A 22,630-nucleotide genomic window follows, 5' to 3' on the forward strand; every position below is an offset into this window, starting at 1 on the left:
GTGAAAAATCTTGAAGAAGTTTTTGTGGTTCATAGTAGGAGAATTTCTAAAATATTTTCCAGAGGAATTTCCGCGAGATTTTTAAAGAAATTTTAGAGAGAAAACGTGAGTAAACTGGAGAAATTTCGGAAGGAATTCAAATGGTATTAAATGAAGAGTTCTTAGCGAAATTTCTGGAGAAACTTCAAAAAGATTCTCAAAGGAATTCCTGAATTAGTTGCTGGTATATATTTGGAGCAATCCTAGAGAAAAAAAATCGGAAAGAACGAGGTAGCTTCTTGACTTAATTACTAGTGAAGTTTCTGACCGCCCATAAACATTTTGAAAGTAGTTTGTGGAGGCAGTTCCGGTGAAATTCCGAATTCGTTATTCCTTCTTATTTCTCTACTTTCTTTCTACTACATTATTCAATTTTTTTCTATCCTCATTATATTTCCTTGTTGTTTCTTTTTTTCCGTTCATTCTTCTTTCCCCCTTGTTTATTGTTATTTCTTTCATCTTCTTTTTATTTTACTCTTAAGTTTTGCCTTTCTCGTATACTAAGTATACGACGAATTGAGGTGATGTCTGTTTGTGTGTATGTATGTATATGTGTGTGTATGTATGTGTGTATGTGTAGAAAATTCGTAGACACACTTTTTGGAACATGGCATTGGCCGATTTACTCGCAACAAGTTGTATTCGACGGGGAATGCTGTTCCATTGCGGTTGCTATTGAAAATCAGCCCAATCGGACATTGCATTTCGGAGCTATTAAAAAATCATTGTTTTTCCCAAAGGTCCGCTCTTGGAAAAAAGAATTTCAAAATCGGAAAAAAAAATCTCAAAAATGGTGGTAATGCATATTAATTAATGCAAAAACATGCAAAATGATAAAAAAAATGTGATCTATTCCCCTAAAGTGCTTTTTTGACATTTCTTATGTATTTTTTATCGATGCATTTCACGATGCACGAGAAAGGCATCATCGCCGCTAGGTGGATTAATCTGGTTTTTTTTTTTCAATTTTAGCTTTCAATTCTCTTCAAGACTACGAAGCCAAATATTTCCCAAATAAGCTTAATACTACAGTCGAGTGAAAAAGATTTTTTTTAAATTTATTTATTTACCCTCTTATTTTCAAAAATTGTTCCTTCTTCTTTCTTTTTTCTTCCTTCTTGCTTCTCAATTCTTCCATTTCCATTTTCCATCTTACTTACTTTTTTTTCTTCTGTTTTTAATTATTATTTACCTCTTTCTTCTTCTTTTTCTCTTTAACATTTTTCGTATTAATTATTTTTGTTTTGTAATGTGATGTAAATTTTATGTAGAGAGCATGAGGACAAATCTGCAAACAGACGCCTGAAATTATCACTCAGGGAGCGAGGTTGACGGAATGCCGAATCACTAAACCCACTCAAGTAACGGAAGCTTACTTGAGTTACCCTCTTTTCTAATGCCCGAATCCTCCCAGGACTTTCTTATAGCAGCGGTTCTCAACCTTTTTCTTGAGAGGTACCCCTTCGAACTTTTGCATGATTTGAGGTACCCCCTCTCGAAAGTAGGCTTCCAATCCTCTTGAAAACATAATTCCGAGCCCTTTGAAAGGAAGCTCCTTTCAGCTTTTGAGTCCCTTTAGAGTAGGCTTCCGCGCCTTTTTATAAGAGGCTTTTGAGCCTCTTCCCAGTCAACACAAGATCGTTTATGATGTCACATAAGATGCTACAGTGGAGGCCATATAGGTACTTCCCCATACAATATGTACGTATATCGCCTCCACTTTAGCATCTTATGTTGCATCATATACGATTTTGTGTTGACTGGGTTGTAGAGAGGCTTCCGAGTTTCTTGAAGGCGGTTTTCGAGCCACTTAAAAGGAAGCTTCCGTTGCGTCTGAGCCTATTGATAGTATGCTTCCAAGCCTATTGAAAGAAGAATTCTGAGCCTCTTGAAAGGAGGCTGCCGAGACTTCCGAGCCTCTTGAAAAAAGACTTCCGAGCCTCTTGAAAAAAGACTTCCGAGCCTCTTGAAAGCAGGCTTACAAGCCTCTTGAAAGAAGGCAACCTAACCACTTGAAAGGAGGCTTCCGAACCTCTTGAAAAGAGGCTTCCGAGCCTCTCGAAAGGAGCCTTCCAATCCTCTTGGAAAAAGGCTTCAGAGCCTCTTGAAAGGAGGTTTTTGAGCCTCTTGCAAGAAGGCTTTCGAGCATCTTGGAATAAGGTTTTTGAGTCTCTAGAAAAGGAGGCTTTTGAGCCTCTAGAAAAGAAGGCTTTTGAGCTTCTTGAAAGAAGGCTTCCAAGCCTCTTGAAAGAAGGCTTACGTGCCTCTTGGATGGAGGATTCCGAGCCTCTTGACAGGAGGCTTCCTAGCCTCTTGAAAGAAGGCTTCCGAGCCTCTTGAAAGGAGGCTTCCGGGCCTCTTGAAAGGAGGCTTCTGAGTCTCTTGAGGGGGGGCTTCTGAGTCTCTGGAGGGGGTGCTTCTGAGTCTCTTGAGAGGAGGCTTCAAGGCTCTTGAGAGGAGGCTTCTGAGCCTCTTGAAAGGAGGCTTCTGAACCTCTTGAGGAGGAGGCTTCTGAGCCTCTTGAGAGGAGGCTTCGAGCCTCTTGAGAGGAGGCTCTGAGCCTCTTGAGAGGAGGCTCTGAGCCTCTTGAGAGGAGGCTTCCTGAGCCTCTTGAGAGGAGGCCTGAGGCCTCTTGAGAGGAGGCTTCTGAGCCTCTTGAGAGGAGGCTTCTGAGCCTCTTGAGAGGAGGCCTGAGCCTCTTGAGAGGAGGCCTGAGCCTCTTGAGAGGAGGCTTCTGAGCCTCTTGAGAGGAGGCTTCCTGGAGCCTCTTGAGAGGAGGCTTCCGAGCCTCTTGAAAGGAGGCTTCCGAGCCTCTTGAAAGGAGGCTTCCGAGCCTCTTGAAAGGAGGCTTCCGAGCCTCTTGAAAGGGGGCGTCCGAGCCGCTGGGAAGGAGGCTACCGCGCCGCGTGAGAGGAGGCTTCCGAGCCTCTTGAAAGGAGGCTTCCGAGCCTCTTGAAAGGAGGCTTCCGAGCCTCTTGAAAGGAGGCTTCCGAGCCTCTTCAGAGGAGGCTTCCGAGCCTCTTCAGAGGAGGCTTGCGAGCCTCTTGAAAGGAGGCTTCCGAACCTCTTGAAAGGAGGCTTCCGAGCCTCTTGAAAGAAGGCAGCCTAACCACTTGAAAGGAGGCTTCCGAGCCTCTTGAAAGGAAGCCTTAGTACTGCTTGGAAGAAGGCTTCCGAGAGGCGTAAAAGGATGCTTCTAATCCTCCTCGACGAAGCAACCGAGTTTTAGTGAAAAAACAATCATTTTGTTCATCCGACGGTTAGTTCGTTTGATCTTTTGTTCCGCAGCCCTTCATACATTGTGCTGGTTGCGGAAGGCAGGATTCAATTGGGATTTATTGATCGCATTACATATTATGTACAATATAAATTTTTGAAATAGAAAATACACAATTAAAAAAAAATATCATTGAATTTTGATTGAAATTATAATATGTCCGCCATTACGCATTTTTGTCCGAGGTACCCCCTAGGGCCAGCGAAGGTACCCCCAGGGGTACATGTACCCCAGGTTGAGAACCGCTGCCTTATAGTATTACTTCTGAAGGCTAGGCAGTACTAAACGTACTCCTCCCAAAACGACACATGACGTACACAAGTGCACGTATGCGTCTCAACTCTCCTTGTACTCCCCATGCACCAACTGTGCACAAAGACACACTGGCACTATATGTGCCCCAAACTCACCCACCTGAGTCGCGGGATCCCCAACAAATAGAAGGCCGAGAACCTTGCCTTGTACCCCGAGTTGGCATCTCACGAGCTAGTAGGTCCTCAATCAGTGTGGTAATAATCTGTCCTGCACCGGAGTGATACGCCTTGTCTACCAAGCCTAAGGTGATCCTAGGTTAGTGACTCCTATGCCACTCCTACCAGAGGCAGACACTTTCACGTCTCCTACTTCTGAGGTACCGCAGAATCATCAACCCCCCTGATAGGCATAGCGGTACTTTCGTGTCCCCTAATTCTGAGGTACCACAGAGGTATCTTACCTCCGAAACTCTTGCCAAGCCTAGTGTTGCGGGAGGCGTTACGACCGTTGCTGAAATTCTTCAAAGGGATGCTGGAGATCTGACGGATAGCCAGTCTACAATTGATCATCCGACAACGGAGAAGGTTTCGCCTTCTGTAGCAGGCATTTTCTCCGGTTGCTTGACTCCATTTGAGCTGAGAAGGATGAAATGATTTGGAGTTAAGGCTTCCTGGTCAGAGATCTTCAGAGGCACGTACGTCAGCGGTCTTGAGTTGACCATTGACTCCGCATCACACAATACAGTCTGGAAAACCTCTTCTGATGGTGCTCGGAACTGATTGATGGACTCCATAACTGTTTTAACTGCTTTTACCATCCTCTCCCACGCACCGCCCATGTGCGGTGAGGAAGGTGGGATGAAGAACCAACGCGTATTAGTGTCAGTGAAGCTCTCGGCCAGTTCTTTATTCACAGCATTTATTTGGCTGGCGAGTTCCCGGCTAGCACCAACAAAATTTGTTCCATTGTCAGTATAGATTTGTGTCGGAGATCCCCGACGTGCGATGAATCGTCTCAGTGCTAATTTGCAGGACTCCGTTGAAAGAGAAGCGACCACCTCCAGATGAACTGCTCTGATCACCAAGCACGTAAAGAGTGCTACCCAGCGCTTTACTTGACTACGCCCTATCTTAATCATATGTGGACCAAAATAGTCAATTCCAACCAACGAGAATGGTCGGACGAATGGAGTAACACGTGCTTCTGGTAGAGGAGCCATCCTCGGTATTACAGGGCGAGCTTTATGTACAGTGCACCACTGACACTTTCTTGATACCTTACGCACTACCGTTCGAAGAGCGGCAATATGATACCGCTGGCGAATTTCATTTACCACAGTTTCGCTGTTGAGGTGGCCAAGTCGTCTGTGATACCAGTTTACCAAAAGCTCTGTAACACGATGGTTTTGAGGAAGGATTACCGGAAACTTCGCGTCATACGTAGCCAAATGAGAAGCTTCTGTCCTGCATTTCATGCGAATCACCCCGAAATCATCCAGAAATGGAGATAATTGACAAGGTACGCTGCTTTTGTCGAGTTTTAGTAGCTCTTCGCTCGACGCTTTTTTTGTTTCAAGAACAACTTTCTCTGCAGCAAAATCTTTCGCCTGTGCTAGCCGCCATAACGCTCTTTCTGCTCGAATAAGATCCTTTTGCTGTATGCTACCACCGGCCGGCTTTTCATCTTGCTTGCCTAACATTGCGCAACGATCTACAAACGAATAAACATATGCTGTAGGGCGGAGCATTCGTTCCCATTTAGAGAACCGCTGGCAGTCGATTAATGGTTGTACCAACTGCACACGATGTATGTGGATAGCACGAATTTCTTCATTAGTATTTGGTAACGGCGCATTTTGCTGTGGCCATTCACTCTCCGGCCGAAGCAAGAAATCAGGTCCAGTAAACCAACGGCTATCAGGATGAAAACATGGACCTTACCCCATTTTGTGGCCTCGTCCGCAACGTTGAGTTTGGTGGGAATCCAACGCCATTCCTCTGCTTGTGTATCTTCTGAGATTTCACCTATGCGAACTGCTACATATTGACGATACTTCCTAGCATCTGAACTTATCCATGAAAGGACGGTTCTGGAATCACTCCACAGAAATCTGCGACTGGTGGGAAGTGTGTGATAATCTGCGATAGACTTTGCTATGCGGCTTCCAATAACCGCCGCTTGGAGCTCTAATCGTGGGATTGACAGCGGCTTTAAAGGAGCTACTTTAGCTTTCGATGCTACCAATGCGCATCCCGGATGTCCATGGTCCATGATCCGAAAGTAGGCAACACATGCGTAAGCAGACTCGCTCGCATCCACAAATACATGGAGCTCCAAAGTTTGTAGACAATCCTGGTCGTATCTGGGAAAATAGCAACGAGAAATCTTTATCTGGGTTAATTTAGAGAGTAGTTCGATCCATCGTTTCCATTGCTGCAGGATGCTTGCTGGTATAGCGTCGTCCCATCCAATTTGAGCCCTCCAGAGGTCTTGAATGATCAATTTACCATGGATGAGCAGATTTGATATTAAACCTAGCGGATCGAACACACTCATCACGAATCTCATGATACTTCGTTTTGTCGTAACGACTTTCGTTGACACTGAATATTCCAACTCGTTCGGCAGTTTCACGGAGTACACGAAGACATCCTCGTCGGGAATCCATGCCATCCCCAGGACGCGCTGGATATGCTTATCTTTATCGACGTTAAAATCCTTCCTCATATCTGTTGCACTTCCGAAATGGTCGCTTGGCCGAAAGGGTCTTACAGCCGAAAAGGTCATTTTGCCGAATGCCACCAGGCCAAACCATTTGGCCGAAAGAGTCGTTTGGCCGAAAGTGCCATTTGGCCGAAAGGGTCATTTGGCCGAAAGCATCATTTGGTCGAAAGGGTCATTTAGCCGAAAGGATCGTTTGGACGAAAGAGTCATTTGGCCGAATAGGACTTTTGGCCGAATAGGTCATTTGAAAAGTGAGAAATTATAAATGAGAAGAGAGACATCTCATTTCTCACTCTTATTTTAGCACTTCTTGCTATAAGAAGTGAGAAACGCGAAGTGAGAAGTAAAACGTCTTACTTCTCACTTCGCGCACCTATTTTTTTCACAGTGAGAAGAGAGAAATGAGGAGTGAGAAGTGAGACGTCTTACTTCTCACTCTTCATTTATCACTTCTCGCTGTAAAAAATGAGAAGCGCGGAGTAAGTTGTGAGACGTCAAGTGAGTATGTCTTCGCGTTTCTCATTTTCTTACAGTGATAAGTGAGAAATGAGGAATGAGAATTGAGACATGATGACTTTCGGCCAAATGACCCTTCCTCCTGCCTAAGCAGTCACACTGACCACACGTACCATGCGAGGCTTACTTGTGTTCGCCCATGCATTCGGTACCCTTAAATGCAAGAAACACTACTTCTTTTTTACTCATTCCTTTTTCTCCCTTCTTCCTTTTACTTTCTACCTTCTTCTTACTTTCTTTTGTCCAATTTCTCTTCAATCACTTCTAACTTTTCATGCCTTGCTTCTCATCATTTTCTCTCACTTTCCAAATATTATTTCCCTGCTTATCATCTTCCATTACTTATTTCTTATCATTCACTTCTTATTTCTCATCTCTCACTTCTCACTTCTCTTTTTCACTATTTTCCTTTCATTTCTTAATACCTGCTTTTTAAGTCGAACATCTTTGGGTAAATGATATATTTTGGACATGTACATATTTTGATAATGTGTAGGAAAATTTTTATCGAAAGTATGATCATTGCATACTTTTACCTCAACTCTAGCGGCTCCTAATGAGAATTCACAAATCAACTATTATTTATCTTTAAAATTACCTAAAATGTAAAGCTTTCTACCAAAGTGCCTGCTGGACGCCAGTATGCAGGAGAACATGCATTATAGGACTCTTCGTAACATGCACCTGAAACACGTTTAAATTGGTTCAAACGGCAATCTTGAGGTCTTGCGGCCAAAGTTTGATTGTAATTGAGATACTAACATATTCCAATCGCTTAACATGAACTTGAGACGGATGAAAAAGGAGTGACCAAAATGAAGTTATGTTTTTAAGCATCAGACATTTATTGGTCACCCCATGTACAGTACATGGATGAACCATTAATTGCCAACTTTCAGGCTGTTTTCAATGATGTCGATAAGATTGCGAAACAATGTTAATTTCTGGTTTAATCTATGTCAGTTAAGCAAATAAATGTATTTAAATGAATGTGGATACGTGTAGGTAAGTCATACCATTGAGATCTGTAGGTGGCCATTTTTAAATTAGGAGAAAATGACTCTGTCCAAAATATATGCATTTTCCATGTCGAAATTATATATTTGATGTCCAAAAAGAAAATATTTCAGTTCGCAGTATATCACAGTTTACACCTAGTAAACGAAATTTACTCAAAAATTGGGCAATGGAGACACAAGACTAATCATAGGTTATGTATTTGGATGAACCTAGTGGTTTTCAACTGTTTTATACTATTCAATCTCGATATATTTTCTAATGAATGTCCTGCGCTTGTCCAAGATACATCATTTAGCCTATTTATCACTTCGAACACCTAATTTTTCCCTACTCTTACTCACATCTCACTTCAATTTTCTCAGTTCTCACGTCGCACATTTCTCTTCTCTACTCATTTATTACTACTCACTTCACTTGTGACTTCGCATTTCATCTTTCCCACGACACATATTTAATAACTAAATCGATTTAAACTATTACTCTGCTACACATAACTTACATTCGACCGAATGGCCTTTGACGGATTTTTTCCCTAACAAAAACGTTTCTTTTCATCCTGAAACGAAAATGAAGTTTATAGAATTAATAATTTCTCAAGGAGCACAATTATATTAAACGACATTCTGCGACGCAATATTGATCACAATCCAATCCAGGGTGGGGAATCAGAATGGCGCGGCTAGGGCATAGAAATGCTTTTGTCTTGATTGATAGATGGAATGATAAAAAAATATGACGGATTAGTGATATCCCAATTTTACTTTTTATTGCAACTTTAAATATACGTTTTTCAACCTCAAGAGTCATGATTAGTGTCTTGTTAAGTCGAGTCGACAACTATTTGTTGAGGTCGGAATACGTAAGTAACGGGTAAGTTTGCTGAATTCAACGAATTATTCCACTAAGATGCTCGAAATATTTTTATACAAAAAATCAGGATCATTAGAAAAGTACTAAAATAGGTACTATACTAGAAAGCTGCTTCAATTAAACTGCAGTTTGAAAAGATCTTTTATTTTTTAAATTTTTTCTACCACAGCAAAATATTTAACACGATTGCGCTATCAAAAATTAATAAATTCTGTGATAATCAATACTTATCCTTTGTCGTCTGCCCAAAATGCCGAAATTCGTAGAATAATATTTTCTCGAGTCGTTTTATTGATTATAGACAGAATTGAAATGTTGATTTACAAAGGATCGAGTAAATAACAAACTTATTTTCCAAATAACTAGTTGCCAAAAAACGATTTTTCTGCATGGGGAATACTACGAGATTTTTCTAATGTAAACATGCAGAAGACATTTGTTCAATTTATTCGACAGAATCACTTAATAAACCAACCAAAACAGATCCGTATTCTACTCTCATCTACGAGAACCCATTTCCAGAGAAAATCAATTTGGACTGATTGGAAATTCATTATTCATCTTGCTGCGATATCTCTGCTTCAAAATTACCATTCTCCCTAACCAGCAAAGACATCCCTCGCATGTATTCTCACGCTGGCGCTGGCTGTCTTCAATCCACATACACCGCAGCGCACATACACCCTGTCCGTGTTCGCCTTCGAAGAACGCACCGAAAAACAGAAATAAATATCTTGGGTCGGCGTGGATGGTGGTGGTGGCAGCGGGATTGCGATGTGTGATTTCCGTTTCTGAAATCGGCGTTCTGCGGGACGACGACGGCGGTACGCATTCTTCACATACATTCGTGGGGCCAAATACCAGGCAGTAATTCCGTAAAATATGTTGGACTCGTTCCTGTAATTTTCAAAATCGGGGACGGCTGCGATATGATGGTAACAATCGAATAGTTTCCGCTGGATGATGAAGGAAACACTCACGACCGGGGGATCCTTGCCTTCCGGTATGGAATAACCACAGTGAGAACCACCATCATCATCATCATTATCCACTAATACACTGCGTTCAGGCTCATCACGCTAGCTCGGGGTTGGCGTTTGATGTTCACAACCCCTATGTGGCAAACACGTTCCATGAACATTGCGAATAGGCAGAAGTGCTGGATCGTTCGGGGAACCGGAGGAAAATCAAGCGAACAGCTCCCCCGTGCACAATAATTAGCACAGATATTCAATTAAAATTATTTCCTGAAAACAGTCAGATTAGTGCGACGCTTTTATTGCTGTGGAGGATGTCTTCTGGAAATAATATGTGCTAGAGTGATGATTATGAAAATGATTCAACGCTTGGAAGTTAAATAGGCCACATAAGCATTCTGATTGTATTAGTTTAGCATAGTTAAGGTTAGTAAGTACGTACATATATCCAACAGATAGTTTATCATGAGGAATCAACTAAGTATCTCTTGATTGAGATTGAAAGAGTTAAAGAAGCAGTTTTATTGACATCAATCGATCGGCTGATTGTAATTATTTGGGAGTTATTATGGCCATGAAATTTGATGAATACGAATGCGTCTAGATTATTGTCATTTTATATTGATTAACAGACTCTCGTGTCGACACGATTTTAGGCTGTGGGATTATTTATTAAGCATATGCGGTATTTCGAAAAATTTCGTTTCAGGTGGTTCGAAACGAAATTCCGCGGAATTTCGCGGAATTTGAGCATGGCGAAATCTGATTTCTTGATTTCGTTTCGTTTCGTAAAATTACAAAAAATTCGCTAGAAAAAACTAGCTTCTAGCGAAATTTAACGGAATTCCGCGGAATTTCGAAACAAATTTAAACTTAAACCATACTTTATATTATCAAAATTTTTGGCTGCGCCGCTGAACATAATCGTAAAGTTGTTTTTCAAAACTTTTGGTTATACAATATTCCTATTAACGCTTACTACATAACCTCATTCTTAGTCGACAAATTCGTATGTAGTTTTCTACTATATGAATGCGGAAACGATCATGTGGATGCTGGTCATATGACGGCAGCTAGTCCGGGAGAACGTGAAGTGAAAAAAATCTACCTCGCGTAGCAGAAATTTGTTTAACCAGTGTGCAATCGATCGTGTTGATGCTGATCACGTGTGGGAGAACGTGAAGTGATAAAACTAATGTCTGAAGAGCACAAAACTATTTAGTGCGAGATCGATCGTGTTGTAGAAGATTAATAAACGAAACACATTGATCTTGCGTTGGATTGATTTGAAACACAGTTTTCGTCTTCTTGTTTTCAAAATAACTTCGTAATACATATTTTGTCGCTTACCAAAGGGTTTCACACGAATTACCTTCTCAACTAACCAACGATTCCTTTCGCATAGCGCTCACGGAGATGCAGAACATTCCTTGAACTCTCATAATGATGATGATGATGGTCCCGCCACATACCCCCATACGCCACATAACAATGAGTGTTAAACTAATTTTCCTCTCCTAATCCTAAATTTTATAGCACGTGACAAGCATCATTATTGGTCATGAATTGGAAACACCGAAGCAAGTATACAATAAGAATAACTTTTTTGTATCCCAAGAATATTATTTAATTGGTGAGCTGTGCATATTTACTGATTAGTAACTACGATGTGTACAGTTAATCAAGCAAATAAGCTCTTCTTTGACTATTTGTACAATATGTAAGCAGAGCCGTAGCGTGGACTGCTGGCGCCCTTGGCGAAACCATGATTTGGCGCCCCTCTTTTTATTATAAAAATGGGAAAATTTAACAACAATTTGAAAATTTGAAATTCGTCAAAAGTTAAATTAGAATGTTTGGTGGTTTAAAGATGCTCTAAACATCATTCAATACTGTGAAGAGAACAAGAACTTTTGTTCCTGAAGTTCAATTGCAGAATGTCCATTTGTTTCCATTTGGTGATACTTTTTTTGATTATTTCACAAGTTATTTAAGCGACCTTCCAGAGCCGTGCTGGAAGTTCATTAAAATTGTTAAGGTTTTTTTCAGAGCCTACGCACTGCTGGGTCTAGTTGGGTCAATAAAATCCAGCTCTGAAATGCGTCGGTCGATTATCGGAATCGTTATCGGACCTATTCGCGTCAAGAAAAATCGAATTCTGGAGTGGGACTGACGGTGTTTTGAAACCACTTCTGGGCCTAACAGAGTTAATAAAATTTCACTCTGGGGTGAGATGGTTGAAGGTCAGAGTTTCTACCGGATCTAGTCGAATCAGGGAAAAACATTTTTTGGGGTGGGTTTGTTGGTGGCAATTGAACCTATTTGGATCAAGTAAAATGTAGTTTTGGACCACTGAACCCAGTTAGGACAAATTAAATCAAAAATAACTGTATGGTGTGTAGATTGATTGGTGGTCGAGATCGTCAACGGATCTGTTTGGATCAAGGAAAACTTAACTCAGGACTGTATCTGTCGATGGTTTGAAGGCAGTTTCTGTACATATTTGTGTCGATAAAATTTAACTATGCTGTGGGTTGGTCAATGATCGGAATCGCCGTTCACCTCAGGACCAATATACATTTGATTATAATAAGAAGAAATTAAGAAAAAACCAAAAAACAGGAAATTTACCTGAATATAAATTACACAAAAATTCATACCACTGCTTCCGGATATAAGAACAAAAGGCACTTCTAAATTTTGTCAATCGGTTTATTATAAATGTAACCTTTTAAAGATGTCCACTTAAAAAGCGGAATAAATTCAAACAAATGAATTTGAGTGTGAATTGTCTTTTTTTAGTTAATTAAGTTATTTATTTATCTCATATATTATTCATTGTATAGTGTCCTACAGGGTTACCCAATAATCGGACCACAAAACAATAAAGTTTTAAAGCTTAGCAAAGCTGCTAGTTTCGGATAATTCTCTTGAATTCCATAAAAATGTCCACTTCGTTGTAGTCCTCGTTGTAAGTCTGGCATAAACGAGAAAGAGGTGCAGCTTTTCCCAGGTTTGTCCTTGATCTAGGGATGTAGAATAGATCGAACTGACGTAGACCATGCGTGGGAAACCAAAACTGGAGGTCACTAGTATCGCTGCAGTGAATAGATCCATGTACAAGTCGATGAAGCGTAGAGCGTAGACATATCAAGGACGCGCCGACGATCAGTTAATGATGTGATCTACATGCGACTTATTCTTCTCTGATATGGTTCATAAGGGTAATAGAATTTTCTATACAAAAACGCTTGAATGTATGCTGCACTTCTTTAATAAGTTCTACATTTCACGAATAGTCACTGCTATCAAACATTATGGCTCCGAAAATCCCTCGGTGGCCCTAATATGTAATAGCTAAAATTTCAAATAATCCGATTCACACAATGTTGATAATCATAATCCATGATTGTCAAATAACTTGTTAAACATTATATTTTTGTTTTCTCCTTTTCTACTGACCTCTTGTAACCGGTTTCGGAAGTCCTTGAGAAATCGGATTAGCAGTCAAAACTAAAACAAATCCATATAACATGTTGATGTGAAAAAAAGGCTTGCTCTAGACTATTCCACATATCTCTCACTTGTCATAAGACATATCTCTACCATTGTACCAACCCTAAACTAAATAAATTTGTCTTTTGCTTATAGCGTAATCCTTGATTTCAGCGCACCCTAAAGACTGGCGCCCTTGGCGGAGGCCAACCTGGCCAACCGCACGCTATGGCGCTGTATGTAAGAAACATTGCAGATTTGTGGGCATTTCTAGATCTTCGCATGGAATTTGCAAAAATAAAATCCAGAACGGGTTGAAAGATCATTAACATTGCTGGAAGTTCTTTACTTAAGATTGCTTTCAGCTTATACTGCCAATAACAGCTGTTCTCATATGTCAAGGACACACAGACAATAGAAATCACGTTAATAGAGATTAAAAAAAAAGAACACGGACAATAGCTCAGTTTGCCGAGCTGATTGTATATAAGACTATTGGTCTGTCGTACATTTTAGAAAGGTGCACAGGATTCTTCTAGTGAGCAAATGTATGCTATATATGTAGACGAAGAATAAGAATAAATACATTTTGGCTGATACGCTCTTTCAAGTGTTGGTCTAGTAATATCAATTCTCTATCTGCGTATACGCCTGGCAGATGTGGATACATAATTGAGTATCCCACTAAATAAAAAATAAATCTAAGCATTCATTTTCTAATTTTGACTAAGTCAGTACTTAGTCCACGTTGACAAGAAAATATGAAGTATGCTTTAGCATAACTACATAATTCTTAAGCGAACTAAGGTTTTAAACGAAATTTGAATCCGTAGGTATATAAAAAATCCCACAATTCCTCTATTTTTATATACTTGCTGATATAAAATTGATCAGATTCGGGAGCACACGCTCCACGATGAATTTCTTTGAAAGCGGCACAAATGCTGGGGTATTGTCTTTTTGCCAATGGTATATGCGTCGAGAATGTGGCGATTTATCACAGATTGCCTTTTCTGTTATTGTAACTCTTTTGGTCGCAAAACAGTTATTCGCCTTCGAAAAAGTGAAATCAGAATTGCATACATAATGTAAAACCAATTTAATAAAAATTCTGCGGAAAAAAAAATAAAATTTCGTTTCGTTTCGAAAAATTTCGAATTCAATGAATCTTGATTTCGTATCGATCGAAGTCTCGAAAGAAATCTTCATTTCGTTTCGTTTCGATCCGAATAAACATAGACATTTTAAATTTCGTTCCGTTTCGTTTCGTTAGGAAAAAGTGTGTTATCGCATACCCTTATTATTTATTGAGCTTTCGTAATGTGTGTTTTAAAATAAATGTATATTTAACCAAGTTCCGCAAGTCGTGCATTGGATTTAGATAGAACAAACAACCAGTCATTCGATTAAGCCCCAACAAAACCAGTGACTAATTTCTGAGCACCCTCATCCATTTCCAAATTTAGCAGCCGTCGGTTGTAATCTTTTCGGCCGTCTGTATTTTGCTATGGTGATAAACATTTATGTCTGTTAGCTGTTCACTAGCTGGTTCCGAGGGTACAAGAATGGCAAATATTCCTGCTGAACGATACACGCACCTCCCACCAGCAGACGCCGTGCCAAGTCACGAACTACATCACACAGCCCGAATGATGATGATTGCCGGTGACACCAGCAAGCGATAAGCATTCTGCAGATTGTCATGAACATAAAAATCTGTGCATTTGCGCATTTTTTAATGTGAACATTAGCTTGCCTCGGTGTCATCGTCGTAATCGTTATCATCTGGTCTCGTGTTGCTTTTCCACGGTTCCTCTTTCGGTTTACTTACTACAAACAAGCCAGAGCTGGATTATCACTTATCAGGGGTTTGAAACTATCCATTTTTTTGTTTTTTTTTTTATCAAATTTCTACTTTGTTTGAATTATTTAAAACATGCAAATAGAAACGTGGAATGAATATCATATCATAACATAAGATATGCATACTATTGAGATTTTAATTGAGGCGGTCAAACGCAAAGGGTGTAAAAACTTAGTTTTGAGAAAAATGAGTACAAAGTTTTTCACTATTTCACTAAACTAAAAATTCATACAAATCATATAGAATTAAAAAAAAAAATACAAATTTTTGTGATTTTTATCATTTATTAGAAATGACAAACGATATCAACATATCGTCGCAAAATTTTGAAACCGAAGCATTGTTTCTACTATAATCACCTCAATTTAATAAAAATGCCACTTTCATTAAACTTCTTACTTCTAACCCCCTCAGTTTCATTTTTCAGTTTTTTTGACGGAGACTTTTAGGGTGACAAAAGCCATTATGTATTCAAATCGACTTATAGTTGTACCGAATAAAATGTGCAAATTCTGTATGCAATGTCCGCGGCCCATTTTTCCAGCCTTCAATCCTTCCCTGGAATAGAACGGGTAGCGATAGGCGGTCGGCGGCTATTGCTGGTGGTTCGCAACAAAGCACTAATCTATATATGCCAAAGGAATGCCAAGTGGGTTGAGATACAGATCGTTTTCCGTAAAGCCCGAACATCCGGGCCTCATTTATTTTCTAAGCACAGCCTCATCCGGCGTGCTTTGGCGAATGTCCTCTGGCTTGTCGTGCCCAGTGTGTGTGCGCTTGCCGTCATCAACAGGCGGGCTGGAGGCACACGTACGAACCGGTTCGCTTCCTCGGAAGCACACGTACATGAGGTAATGTATTTATGTTCGGATGTAAGGTTTGAAGAAATGGATACATCCAGCCATCTTCTGTTGGCATTTTTTTTTGGAAATGAGACCATTAGAATATATTCCATGTCGTTATTTGAAACGGAACCAGCCATGGAACGGAGCAAGGCATATTTAGCCATAATGATTAATAAAGACCGGTGGTAACAACTGGAGGCAATGCGACGGCTGTGGAATACGAGGTCAGATACGAGATGAGTTTGGAAGATGAAACAGGCGAGATGAAATGGATACGATGTTCGTGGAAATTTGTCTATGCCTTGAAATCAGGCTACGCTTGTGTAGGTCTCATCAGCTACCAACTAGTGGAAGTAAAAGAGAAATGTGCTATATTGGGTTCCAGTTAGTAGGGGCATTAGAAAGACTTTCTCAAAGGAAGCTTTTTTTCTGTAATTAAATTTTCTTAACATGATCCATCTTATGTACAAAATGAGTTCATCCGGATACTACCTCTTTACTCATGTTAACGAGTAATAATGTAGAGAAAAACTTTAAATTGTTTCAAAAACTCGATCACCACAACATTTTGGAATTGAGAGAAACAATATTGAAGTTAGTTTTGGCGTCAGTCATTGAATTTATTTCGCTTTCATTCCCGAATGTACGAACCTTAGCCTTAACCCCAGCCACGAGGTTTCGTAGGATCTCAGAAAAGTTTTTTCTTTGCATATTAACCATGTCTTCTTTATTTCTTCTACATTATTAGCATTAGCATTGAGCAGTTCGCACAAATTCGTAGGTATTGTATGAGAGTAGAATCACTTTCATCCGTTACCAAAGATATTGATTTGGGACTTATCACTATCTATTAAATGAAAGCGATGCACTAGTCAAGAACTGCACAGGCCAAGTTCTTGCGAAGGATAAGAAAGGGGAACTATATCCACTTAAGAAAGATGCAGAGAACTCTACGACCTCTCGTAGGTGCCAAGGAATGTTACGGTATTGTTAGTGTGGAAGGTAGGAATAGTAGCAAACGTTTTGGTAGAACGTGAAACACAGAAAGTAGTTAGATAGAAAAATAAAGTAGAAAAGGGACGAACCTGGAATTGAACCCACGATATCCTGTTTATAAGGCAGAAGCGGTATGCACTACCCGAACAAAGTCGGTTAACAAAATGAGAGTAGATTGATAATGAGCTCTGCTGTTAATATTATATTGAAAACAAAATTTGATGTCAATTATTATTTGATAAAAATTGATAGCGAAACACGCTTTCAATATGCATTCCCCAGTTATTATAATGATAGCAGCTTGACATCATATTATGCTGTCGATTATCTAAAGTGAGCTAAGTACACTGACCCCACATATATGGGTCACTTTGTAACAACAATTAGTCACTCTATTTTGCATGTTGATCTAATGGAAATGTCCCATATTAGTGTGTGACCCATGATTGTGGGGTCAGTGTACTAAGATTAAAAGCAACCTTAAAACAAAATATGCTGTTTTTGTTATGAACGCTTAAAAGAATAATCTAATTGAATACTCATTTTGTCTTGTCTTGTCTTAGCACATGCAAAGCCAGTATTGAAAAGCATCCTGAAAAGGTCGGTTGTAATCTAATTGAATACTCATTTTGATATCAAATTAAGAATCTCATGATTTTAATCATCATGATTATTTCATTGACAGCAAAATTTGTTTTCAGTATGCTTCGACAGTGTAAAAATATGCTCTCATTTTTTGATTTGTTTATTAGTACACCATCTTCGACCATATCACACAGATTGCTTCCTTAATAGATAAATTATTCTAATTCTCTAATCCTAGCACTGAAAACATGTTTTTGACAGAATAAAATCGAACTCGTGACAAACATCGTTAAGGTCACTCCTGACGGAATCCAAGATTAAAAGTGCTCGCGTTTTCGGGGGCACACCACTCGATACGGAAGCAACGCACAACTGTCATTTTTATTATTTCACGCATGCTGCGACGCAGCAAAGCTAAATCAACAAAAATGACAGTTGTGCGCCGCCTCTGAATCGAGTGGTGTGCCCCCCAAAAAGGCGAGCACTTTTAATCTTGGATTCCGTCAGGAGTGACCTTAAAAGAACGCAAACACAAAACAAAACAATTATTGTAGCCAAAGTTTGTTCTGGGAAAAGGGATCACAAATATTGGCGAGTTTCACAATTTGCGTGAGGGAACATTACAATGTACGAGCTCCAATAGCTCGGGACAATCCAGGTACCCTGTTAGAAGGTCGAAGATAAACAATCTCTGCATTTTTAAGCACCTGGCAGAAAGTGTTTCCAAGTCAATCAGCTTGCAACGACTTGGATAGCTATGGAGGTTAAATGGGTCGATCCAAAGTAGCTGTCTCAAAGCATAATGAAGATCTTCTAAATTCGTTCGAGTGCCAGCGTATGGACCAGGTAGCATGGAGGCCAGATGTTGATGAAGCGTATTCCAAGATGCTTTGGACCAATAAGCAGAACAGTATTTTTATACAGTAAATATTGCTGAAGCCGGCAGATTGTGCGGCCGGTAATAAAATTAATCAGTTCAGTGCGTGATCTCTCTTGTTTCGGACAGCAGAACGATCGCGTGGTCGGCTGAATTATTGTGTTCTGCATTGCACGGTCGGTAATAAAATTAATCAGTTCAGTGCGTGATCACTCTTGTTTCGGACAGCAGAACGATCGCGTGGTCGGACGAAATATTGTGATCTGCATTGCGCGGCCGGTAATAAGGGTAGCCATCGAACAAGTAAGTGCAGTGCGTGTTTTAGTCGTCGGGAAAGAAATAAAATATCTATCTTGTGTTCGGTGGCTCATGCGCATGTCACGCGCGGTCGAAAAAAAAGCGCGCTCGTCAATAGTTTGCTGTAGCCATCGAGCAAGTGAGTACAGAGTGCTGCGCTTCCGTGCGGTCGTCCAAAACGCGAATCTCCTCAGTTTTCATATGCCACCGGGCGTGCATGTTTTAACTTTTAACTCGTATTGATGTTATTTCCCATCCCATAGATCGCATCGCTTACCAAAGTGAATCCAGATAAATTATCCTTTGTAACTAAAACGATATCCTATCCCAAGACAATCGTGGAGATGCAGAGGTATAGTCGGTCTCTAGTAGCAATGAGAGTCGGACTAACAATCCTTCCATTCCTATATGACCGTAAGGACGTGGCCGGCGCCGTTGTTGACTTTAAATATTTGAGCTCCCGAAACGTGTACATTGAGATTGGGTAGCTAATCCCAAGCCCCATTCATTGTGTTCTCTGTGCAATTTCGCAAGTTCAGTCAATAACGGAGTAGCAACTACGAATTGTACGGTCATAATGCTCATGCTCATGCTCAGTAAATATTGCTGACGCCGGCAGCATGCCCATGGATGAAACACAGTATAGTGTATGCCTTAGAAGTTATGATGCTGATGTGTTCGTGAAATCTAAACTTTGCATCGATGATCGCAAAGAAAGAAATGATGCTGCAGAATAATGTTGGAGGAGCGTGTAAAAGTTATATCTTTGCATTTTTTTTACGAGCATGCCATTGTCGCCTGCACCTGCAGTTCACCGTCACAAAAGCCTTGCGATCAGATAGGTAAGAGTGCAGCCATTCTATGATCCACGCTGGGAATCCTATGTGATTCAGTTTGTCGATAATAATATCATGGGGTACAGGCTATTACAAAATCGACATATATGGAATTAACTTGTCGCTTGACTTTAAGCTTTCGAGATATGGTCTAAACGTAACACATCAAATTGGTTGTTGTTGAACATTTTTTTCATAAAGCCATGCTGGCAGCTCAAGATAATCAATGCAGCGGCTCTATACAATTCGAAAACTTTGCTTAAACAGCTCCGATAGTTGGTGACGCAATTTCGGCTTTCAGATTTATGGATCGGTATTATGAATGCGGTTTTCTAAGCAAATGGAAACACTCTGTCATAGAGCGAGTGGTTGAGCACTGCAGCAATTGGGGTCGCCACCGTAGCGGCGCAATTCTTAAAAAATACAGGAGAAAGATTGCCTGTCCCTGGACCTTTAGATGTGTTAAGATCATTCAGAGCTGTTCGAATCTCATCAGGAGAAAACTGGAAGCTGATGTTGTAGCAAGGTATTTGACCAAAACAATTTTATGTCAGATCAATATCAGATCGAGAAGTCTTCCATTTATGTTTACAACATGATTAATTTTCCTCAAACCATTGGTAACAATTGATTCCGTGAAGTAGAGCTCGGTGTCAGAGGAAACGTTGGAAGGGACTTACCCGTTGATATCGACATCGAAATTCTAGCGCAAAGATGGAAGCTCGATCCTACTAAGAGTGTTCTTGCCTGAAGATGGTTGGCAGATGACCCTCTCTCATGAGTCATACACAGGTCCGGGACTACTAATGAACGTGGATTGGAATGGCTTGACTGTGATGAACGGATAAGGTTCTGCTGTGTTAACCGTTATTCCATACAAAACGAGATCAACTGGAATAATCAAATAATTGACATAATGACAGCAAATTTTGATTTCAATTTAATTTCAAACTTTGCTCGGGGAGACCATCGAGCTCGATTTCACCATTTATGGTCGTTTTAGAAGGTGCTCCTTTATAATAACCCATAATTTTTCTATTGGGCGCAGTTCCAGAGTGTTTTGGGGGTTCAGACCTTTCGGCACGAAAACGACATCATACGCCTCTTGCCACTCTAGCAAGTCTTTCCTGTAGTGGCATGATGTCAAATCTTGTTAGAAGATCGTCAGACTATCGTGAGCCTTTAGGAAAGAGAGAGGGCGCGTTTGGAGACACTCTTCCTAATACTCCTCTCCATGCATGGTGCTTGCGATCACGAAATGTGTACTCCGCAAGAACGCAGCTTAGTGTTCATTAAACACTTCCGCGATGTTTTTAAGCTAAATTACCATTTCTGCATTCGTATATCATGATTTATGAGGCTAACATGATGATACTTTTATGCCCAGGGAAGACGAGACAATTTCCAAACCGGAAATTGCCTAGACCCGCACCGGGAATCAAACCCAGCCACCCTCAGCAACGTCTTGCTTTGTAGCTGCGCATCTTACCGCACGGCTTAGGAGAGCCCCTGTTTTGTTATAAACAGTGAATAGACGTTTGTAGCATAGCACAAATGATACTCTTGCGGAAAAATTGTCCCCAAATTGATTTTAAACGTTTTTTTTTGGAACGAAATGTTTTGTTTTTGACACTAAGCCGTGATGCATTTCTCCAAATTTACAAACGAAACGAATTTGGTTGAAGTCCGCCTTCACATATGTCTCGTCATCCATTACGCAGCAGTGTGGTTTCGTTAACTTCTGGTCGCACAACTTCTGGGTACGGATTTTGCGACCGTATTCTGTTTCTCATCACGATTTGGGGACTTCTGAACATTAAACGTCCTAGTCCAGCTCGAGCATTGGTATTTTGTACGAGTGTCCGAATCATTCCTTTTGAAAGGCCCTAATCACGCGTTTTTTGGTCGTTGGCGTTAACAGGATGGCGAGTTGTTCGGCTGAACGGTTCATTTGACCAACATAGACGTTTGTTTCGACCAAACAATTTTTTTCGACTTGAAAGATCTCCATCCTGAGCGTTGCCCGGCTATCGCTTTAACCTGTTGCCAGGTTAGATTTCGGTCGACTTCTTTTATTTCTTTATATTGAGGCTTCGCCGCTATGAGCCTCTGGGTCTGCCTCTGCTGCGATGTCCCGCTGGGTTCTAGTCTAATGCTTGTTTATAGATTTCGTTTCCGCCCCTACGTAGAGTGTGGCCGACCCAGCCCCACTTCCGATCCCGAATTTCTGTTGTTATCGGCCTCTGGTGACAACGACGATGGAGCTCGTTGTTTGAGATCCAGTTGTGAGGCCACCAGGCACGAATTATATACCGCAGGCATCTGTTAATGAACACCTGCAGCCGTTGAGTGTTCTTCACTGATACACACCATGTTTCGCTAGCGTATAACAGCACAGATTTTACGTTAGAGTTGGAAATTCGTATTTTGGTGCCTTCTCTTATCTGCCTGTTTTTCCAGATATTTCTTAAACTCGCAAAGGCAGCCCTTGCTTTCTTGATTCTTGACCTTGCTATGTCGATCTTGGTACCGTCGTCTGACGCCATTTGGCTACCAAGATATTGGACCCTAGTAGCACAGTTCAGATCAATTTGGTTGCAACAACTCCAATGTGACTGGATTTGGTCGCATATGAGTCACAGTGACTGATATGTGACAAGTGTGCTACTCGGGAAGCTTTCAACATTCTCCACTAGTTGCCTGGCTACTGTGAAACTGGAAGGAGTCACCGTGTTTACATCCAACGATTTGGTTTTGTTGACGTTGATGTTTAAACCTGCCGAGGAGGAGCGCTCGGCAAGGTCGTTGAGCTTACTCTGCATATCAGAGAGCCGTCGCGCGAGGAGTGCAACGTAATAAGTCGTCATCATGGTTATAGGCTACCATGACAGCCCGCGGTTTGGTTCACGTTCAATCGCATCTACCAGAATCTCATCGATTACGATTACGATCGATTACGAAGTATGAGTACTACGCTCATGTCCCTCCTGGCAGAGCGTAAAATAATCGACATATTTTGGTCAAGTCGAACTTTCTTCACTTGTCAGGTCACTTCAAGACACATTCATAGTCGGCTCTGGACTGTCAATATTCAGTTGAATATTAGTCATTGAATATTTATGCACATTTTACAAATTGATAAATTATCTGAAATCTG

The sequence above is a fragment of the Armigeres subalbatus genome, unplaced genomic scaffold (genome assembly GCF_024139115.2).
Source record: "Armigeres subalbatus isolate Guangzhou_Male unplaced genomic scaffold, GZ_Asu_2 Contig14, whole genome shotgun sequence".
NCBI lineage: Eukaryota > Metazoa > Arthropoda > Insecta > Diptera > Culicidae > Armigeres > Armigeres subalbatus.